The following is a 7,779-nucleotide window of genomic DNA, read 5'->3' as shown; positions in this document are numbered from 1 at the left end:
TGCTGCTGATCAGAGAATCAGTTCTACTTCAAAGAGCCTCTGAGAGCAAGAGAGGCTAACAGACAGAGACACTCTGGGAAGGAGTGTGGAGATCTACTTTCAATGAGACACTCTGGGAAAGAGTGTGGAGATCTGCCTTCAGAGAGCATCTGGGAGCAGAGCGGCTCAGAGGAATATCTGAGAGACAGAGAGATTGAGAGACATTCTGTGAAGGAGTTTTATCTTTACAGTGACCAGCTGGAGAGATATCTCAGAGGGGCTGCTGTGTGTGATCAGCACACTGAGATCCTGGAAGAGAAGCGGACAGGACAAGCCTTCTTGAAGCAGGCCAATGCACCTAGCAAGCTAGAGTCACTCCCCAGGCCCCCAGTTGGTATTGTATTGTGTTTTGTACATCTTTGTTTGTCTGCTGGCGTGCCAGAATAAACTCCATTTTATTCTACAACTTTGTCCTGTCTGGTGCTAGTGATCCCGGTGGTTTTGGTGTTAAAGTACTGGTCTCCCGTAACAGGCCCTATATCCGAATGTGAGGAGGCCTGGAGAATATTTTGTGTAGTCTATCCACGAGTAAGTTTGGTGGGGGGGGGAGGGGTGGGAGAAGGTGTAGTCCCTGTGGCCCTGGTGCTGTGCTCTCCAAATGTCCGTCAGAGAAAATTATTTTATTATGTCCCTAAATTTCTTTGCTATTTGCTTGGTCTGTCCCGGGGCAGAGGCCTTATCTACCTCCATGTTGGAAACCATATTTAAATCGCCTCCTACAATGAGAGGATAAGAATTTTGGGTCAATCATTTTAAGGTCTGATTTCAGAAACTCTGTTTGATTTTCATTTGGTGAGTATAAGAGTATAAGGGCACTGACCGAACCTGCGAGTGCACCATATATTATAAGAAATCTACCCTCTGAGTCGGTAACCACCTTTTCCGGGCTGAAGGGGACCCCCTGTCTAAATAGAATCGCCACCCCTCTTTTCTTGCTGTTGTACGAGTAATAAAATGCTTGCAAGAATACACTTCTGAATGTATTTGGGGGATCATTGACATCAAAATGTGTCTCTTGGAGGAACACAATATCCCCTCTTGATCTTTAATGTTCTTGGAGAGCCAATCTCCTCTTTCTATTAGTTTGCAGCCCCTTTACATTCAGTGATATAACTTTTATAGATGCGGGATTAGCCATTTTCAGTGGAAGTCAGCAAGAACTTTAAGACCATTCCTTTCCTACTGGGGGGCTCTATTTGTCTTTAATGAATTGTCTCGACCTCGCCTTCTCCTCCCATACGGCATTTTGCGGTTCTCTAATCTTTTAATTTGGGAGGAGGGCAGGATCATTGTAATAACATCTGGATGGGCCCCAGCAGGCGAGGCAGCAAGGGGGAGGGATAGGAAGGGAGGAGGGGTTTAGGGTACAGGGGGGAAAGAAGTCTGCTGAGGATAGAACAGCAGACAAAAGAAGCAAAGAGGGCCAAAGGAGAGCCCTAGGTTGGGTGTACTAGTTAATCTATTAACTGGATTGGATGGCATGAGGCCCTTTGGAGACAACCCCAGTTCTGGGGTTCTGTGGCCAGTGAAGAAACGGGCATGGGACCCTCTATCTTTCTCATTTGTCTTTACCCAAAACTGTTTTTTTTATCGGTCAATGCTCTCTCATGGGTTGTTACCAGGGGAGGGAGGTGAGGAGAGAAGAGGGAGGGGAGGAGAAGGAGGGGGGATGGAGGGGGAGGAGGGGATAAGGGGAGGAGGGGGTAGTGAGGGGGAAGGGAGTGGATGGGGAGGGGGAATGAGACTACAATCCTTTATAGCTACTTGAAATACTTCCAAGATCGTGGTTTCGTCCGTGGGTTTCTAATCCTATAAAGGTGTGGTGCACAGGGGCAGATCACCCTCAAGTAGGGATTATGACAATCCTCCATTATTAACTTATATACATCCTAGTATTCAGTGAGAGAGGGGAGGGGGGGTAGGCAGGGAAGGGAGAGGAATGGAGAGAAGGGGAGGGGGTACAGAAGCTATGGTCGCAGGTCTGTATGACCCAACTAGTAGTCTGTGAGTAAAAGTGTGGAACAGTGGGGCAAACAGCCCATAAACAAATAATTATAACAATTAGCAGTTATCATCTTATATGCATCTGTCTAGTTCTGAGGGAGAGGGGGAAGAGGCGGAGGGAGGGTGGGGGGTGGAGGGGGGGCAGAGGGGGAGAGAGGGGAGGAGCGAAGGGGGAGGAAGGATTAGAAATAACAGTTTCAGCAACATTTATATAATCTTTTACCTATAGAGCGTGCGAAATGGTTGAGTACATATTCCCTTGACTGAATATTATACTGACTCAGCAACAATGATCTAATCATACCGTATATACAGTAGATAGGGTTGGGGTGAGGTGAGTGATGGGGAGGATAGGGTGTGGGGTGGATGGAGGGAGAGGGAGCATTAGAAATAATGGCTTCAGCAACTTTTCTTTTCTTTTTTTACATATATAGAGTGCAAAATGGTAGAGTACATATTCCCTTGACTGAATATTATACTGACTCAACAACTATTATCTACTCCGATACAGTATATAGATAGGGTAGGGTGGGAGGGGAGTGATGGGGAGGGGGAGGGGGGGAAAGGGGAGTGAGGGAGGATGGGAGGGAGGGACAGAGGGGGAGGAAGCGTCAGAGATAACAGCTTCAGCAACATTTCTTTTATTCTTTACACATAAAGTGTGCAAAATGGTGGAGTACATATTCCCTTGACTGAATATTATACTAACTCAGCAACTATTATCTACTCCTATACCATAGGGGTGGGAGGCAGGGAGCAGGGGAAAGTAGGGGAGAACAATGGGGGGTGCGGGAGGGAGGGGGGGGAAGAAACATTTTAGCTAGCTTATTAACCTTGTGTGTGTTTTTTTTAATATACTGTATATTTTATATAACAGAGAGCTGGTCATTTCCTCTTCTAAATTCAAGAAGCTAGGCAGCTTGGAAGATGAACAACTTAGTCTAGTTACTTAACTGTTATCTTTTAACTTAAAACTTTTAACTTTAATCTGACCACCCCATCTCTGGTACTGTATAGTCCAGTAGTGAAGGATATCTGTCTGCCCTAAATAGCGGAGAGGGTAGGAAGCACAGAATAGCACAGAATAGCACGTGTAGCCGACTCCACGTCAGGACAGTCAGCGATCAGCAAACAGGAACGTCAGCGGAGAGTCAGACGGATCGGAACAATCCCCATGCTCGGCAAATGCATCTATGTTAAATCGCCTTCACGGTGCAGGATCCGTCTTGCAACGGTCAAATCTCTGGACCCCCCCACTTGGGGCTCTGTGTGTAACGTGTGTGCGGATCCATGTCGTCGCTGCATCTCGAGCCTCTTCAGATAATCTCCCATTTTATGCTTCCATTTCGGAAGTCCCCCGACGTCGACCTTGTCCTCTGATGAGCGAGGACCGTGCCTCCCTCCGTGGAAAATGAGGATAGGCCGACGACGGTCGCGGTGCGGGAAGTTCTGTGACATGAGCAGGCCGGAATCAGATTGTATCACTAGTCATGATTCACCGTCTCCCGGAAACCCGGGGGCCACAGGAGGTGAGTTGACATGGGTGGCTGGTGGTGTCGGGCACATCCCAACCTGGACTGGGCAGATGAGAAGGGGGGGACCAGATACTCAATATACACTGTAACAGGGGAGTAATCCCTGTTTAAGTAATGTGCCTTTAATCTAGCAGTGTGGTGGTTAACTACTGGTAGTCAATTAATAAACACCACCTGCCTGATTTAGATTGCTTACAAAAGCCTGTCTGTTGAGACAGGAAGGGAACTCCTTAGCTCACGTGTGAGCTGAACTTTGGAGACAGAGCAGAGGTTCTTGAGTCTCCCAGGAGAGACTGACCAAGAGAACACAGATCTCTGGAGCTGACCATGTCATGAGCTCTGGGGAGGTGTAGGTCATCGGGAAGCGCAAGCCATGTAAAACAGAAAAATAATCTGATAGTGCAATATACGTGATAAATAGTGAATAAATATAAATGTAGGGGTCTGTGTGCAAAATACTCACAGACTCCTACAGACTCCTACATTGCACACAGACTCCTACATTTATATTTATTCACTATTTATCACGTATATTGCACTATCAGATTATTTTTCTGTTTTACATGGCTTGCGCTTCCCGATGACCTACACCTCTTCACTCTGCATGGGATCGTGAGAAGGATCCCCCACTGGGTTATAGCGGCATCCATACCTGTTTGTATTGGTATCACTTTTTTACTACACACAGTAAGATTGGGCTTTAGGCAGGTTGTATTATATTTGGTTATCCTAGAGCGCCATTATTGATAAGTTTGTTTGTTTCACATGTCATGAGCTCTGCCAGAATTCACAGCAGAGCTGCTTCCAAGACACAGGGGAATCTTCTAAACCTGAATGCTGACACACCCGGAGGGAAGCGAGCTGAACCAGGAACAGAGAAGATTTTCTCTCCAAGGAACAGATAAGACTTTCATTCTTAAGAAACTTCTTATATATGTGTATTTCATGCTATATGTTTTGGAGCTGGGAGACATGCTTAACTAAGGGAGTTGTGAATTGCATATTATTTCACTAGAACCACTCCCAAGTGAATAGAAGCTGTGTTTCCCCTTGTTTGGATGGTTTCCTGATATGAGGAAAAAGGCACAATAAAGTCTCGTTATAATTTCACCTTATAAAGTCTCCAATTGTGTACCTCTGTGAACGTCCGTCTACATACACTGGCGACACACTTTATTCGAGCTCGGCTAGTCCCACGAATTCGGGTATACCCAGGTGTATTGAGGTTTGTGACTGTTTTCTGCCCGAGTGCATTGGGTTATTTTCCAGGCAGGGATTGAAGCATTTTATTCCCGCTGGCTGCAATACTGCACAGTATATATATATATACTGCATTACAATTCATGAATTTATGCCATCTGGTAGACACGCGAAGCATTGCAGCCTATTAAATCCTAATCATTATCATTTAACAGATCAGCCGCCCGTCAGCCAGGCATGAACCCAGGCTGGGAAGGCAAATGCAACGGGGCTTGTCAGAGGTGAGGAGCGGCGCATTCCAGGTATCTGCCAGGTACATACTGGGTATTTGCTCGAATAAAGTGTGTCGGTGCAGTACACCATGCGGCAAACAGTTCAGTAATTGACAGGCGTCATGTGTTTTAGGGTCCAGCATGGGTAGTCTTTTTAACGGCAGAGGGACAGTTTTTTTTTTATAAGATGGTTGGAGATGTTTTCTTAGATCTCAGTTCTTTGTGGTTTTTGCCCTGCGATTCTCTCTGAGATCCTGGGAGGGCCCACGCCTCGGTCTGATCTCTGGGGCTTCGGGGGGCTCTGAGTTTTTATTAGATAGAGGAGGTAGGCTTAGGGTTCGTAGGGTGCTTTCTCTGGGTGCCTAATGGACAGGTGTTTACCGTTTTTGATGACAACTTGTTTAAACGGGAATCCCCACCTGTATTTAATGCCATTATCTCTTAGAAGGAGTGTTAGAGGCTTGAGCTTACGTCTGTTGGCAATGGTTACCCTGGACAAGTCGTTGTAGATTTGTAGAGATTAATTTTCATATGAGATGGTGTTCTTGTCTCTGCAGGTTTCTATTATCTTTTCTTTAGCCGAATAGCTGTGGAGTCTCAGGATGAGATCCCTCCTGTGCTTTGGGTCTTCAGACCAGGGGGCCCAGTGCCCGGTCAATTTCCAGGTCATTCTCCCCGAAATCTTCACACAGAGATTTGAATAGATCAGTTAGATAGGGATATAGACGTTCAGGGGGAACTGATTCAGGAATGTATCAGATTCAGAGGTTCTGTCTCCTATCTCTGTTCTCTTGGTCTTCCAGACCATCTTTGAGAGAGCAAATTTCCTGGCACAGACACATGATCTCGTCATCCGCCACAGTTTGTAGCTGCAGAGCCTTCTCCATCTTGGATTCAAGGTCACTAGTTCTCTGTGCTAGGCCATTAATTTCCTCCTTCAGCTCATTCACTGCATCTTTTAGGTCAAGCTGGAGTGATTTGTGCATCTTTTCCTGCATTTTGTCAAAGAAATCCTCTAGATATGAGTGGGTGACTTCTATATCGTCTGTGGGACCCAGGGCCTGCCAGTCCTGCTCCTTGTTGTTGGGCGTACTAGCTACGGCGCCATCTCGCTCCTCGTTACTTTGACCTGGTCTGTGCTGGGCGTCCGTGAAATAACAAAATACACCTCGTAGATCTGTTTGCCATCGCAGGAATTCTTTAGCGATCGGTTCGTCTGAAATTCTGGTGGATCCAGATGGAAAAAGCACCTATTTAATCAGGTTATGTCGAGAGGGTCCGGGAGCGCCCTCTTCATTCAGCCATACCAGTGAAGTCACCGGAAGTCTCCGTTGTTTTTGTTTTTTTAATGGTCATTGTTTGGGGACTGGTTGGATCTTGTGTATGCAGCTCTAATATTATGTTTGCTGATTATAACGGAGTGCAGGGAAAACAGTGTTGTGTCTTTTTGTATTGATCTGATATAAACAGTAGTTTGACAGGTGGTTTGTTATTCTGTACAAGCCTATCTTCACCTCCCAATCTCCCTCTGCAATACCAGCTCAGAATTGCCTGCACCTTTAAAAATAGAAAAGCTGGTGCCTGATAATTCCCCACCTGTTTCTCTGGTGCAGATTTTGTCAGCTGGTGTCTCTCGCGAGGCAGTGGGAGAGACTGGACTACGATGGGCCGTCCTCTAGTTCACCACTTAAAGGTCAGTGGCTGAATTGGAGCAGACCTCAGAGCCTCCGCAATTCCCCCGCTCATGAGACATCCACTCCTCCACACTGCCCCTATTCTTTAGGTAGCGGTGGCCATCTTGGGATGGATGCTGGTGCGCTGAAATGAGCTCCAGCTGACAATGACCCCTGCCGTCCAGAGGGGCTCCGCCAAGCTCCCACAGCCCAGCAATGGGGCCCAATCCTCATGGGGAAAAGGGAAATCCTCAGCTCTGGAGCAACCCCCAATACAGCCCCAAAGGGTCTCTGGGGAGGGTAAGATGGCTGCCCCGCCTCCCTCTGCGATCTCCGTGCAGCAGCCACAGGCAGGTTAGGCCAAGGTTGACTTTTAATTTGATTTACAGGCGGAGATGCGTTGTGTGCAGTGGACACTCGGGGGCTAGATGTCTTCTCGTAGGGGGAAGAGAGGGGGTGCGCAGTGATCCCTTGTGGATTAATGGCTGCGGTGGCCATTTTATGGCTGAGCTGACCCGAGTCGCAAGCACCGCTCCTGCTCTCTGCCGATTCTTGCACCCAGCTGTCAGCCTGCGCAACTCTACCTTTTGTGGAGCTCCTCTGGTCTCAGCCAGTTGCCCGTTGCCCAATCTCTCCTGGCAGGCTGGTCTTCCTCACTATGGCTCAAGGTAAAATGGCCTCTCCGCCTCATGCAGACCTCTGACTCCTCTCTCATACCCCCAAGGCCCCTCAGGTTCCCAAGAGTCAAGTTAATACTGTCTGGCTCTTTCCATGCTCTGTGAGGAACTTCCCCCAATAGAATATCTAATTGCAGGGGAAAATATGTGATTTTGCACCTCTTTTACCACCTTTTTTAATGATCTTTAGGACAGACCACTCTGCTACACGTCCTCCCTGCTTCGTGTCTTGGCCACGTCCCACAGACGTTTGTGTTTTTTATACCCATCTTGATATGGATTTTGAATTTGTCTCATCTCATGGATATTTGGTTTATATTTTTCATATATTTTTTAGTCATATTTTTTGCTTAATATTCATAATTTCAGATTAGTCATT

This window comes from Ascaphus truei, chromosome 1 (genome assembly GCF_040206685.1).
Source record: "Ascaphus truei isolate aAscTru1 chromosome 1, aAscTru1.hap1, whole genome shotgun sequence".
Classification (NCBI taxonomy): Eukaryota; Metazoa; Chordata; class Amphibia; order Anura; family Ascaphidae; genus Ascaphus; species Ascaphus truei.
This window is presented reverse-complemented; position numbering follows the sequence as displayed.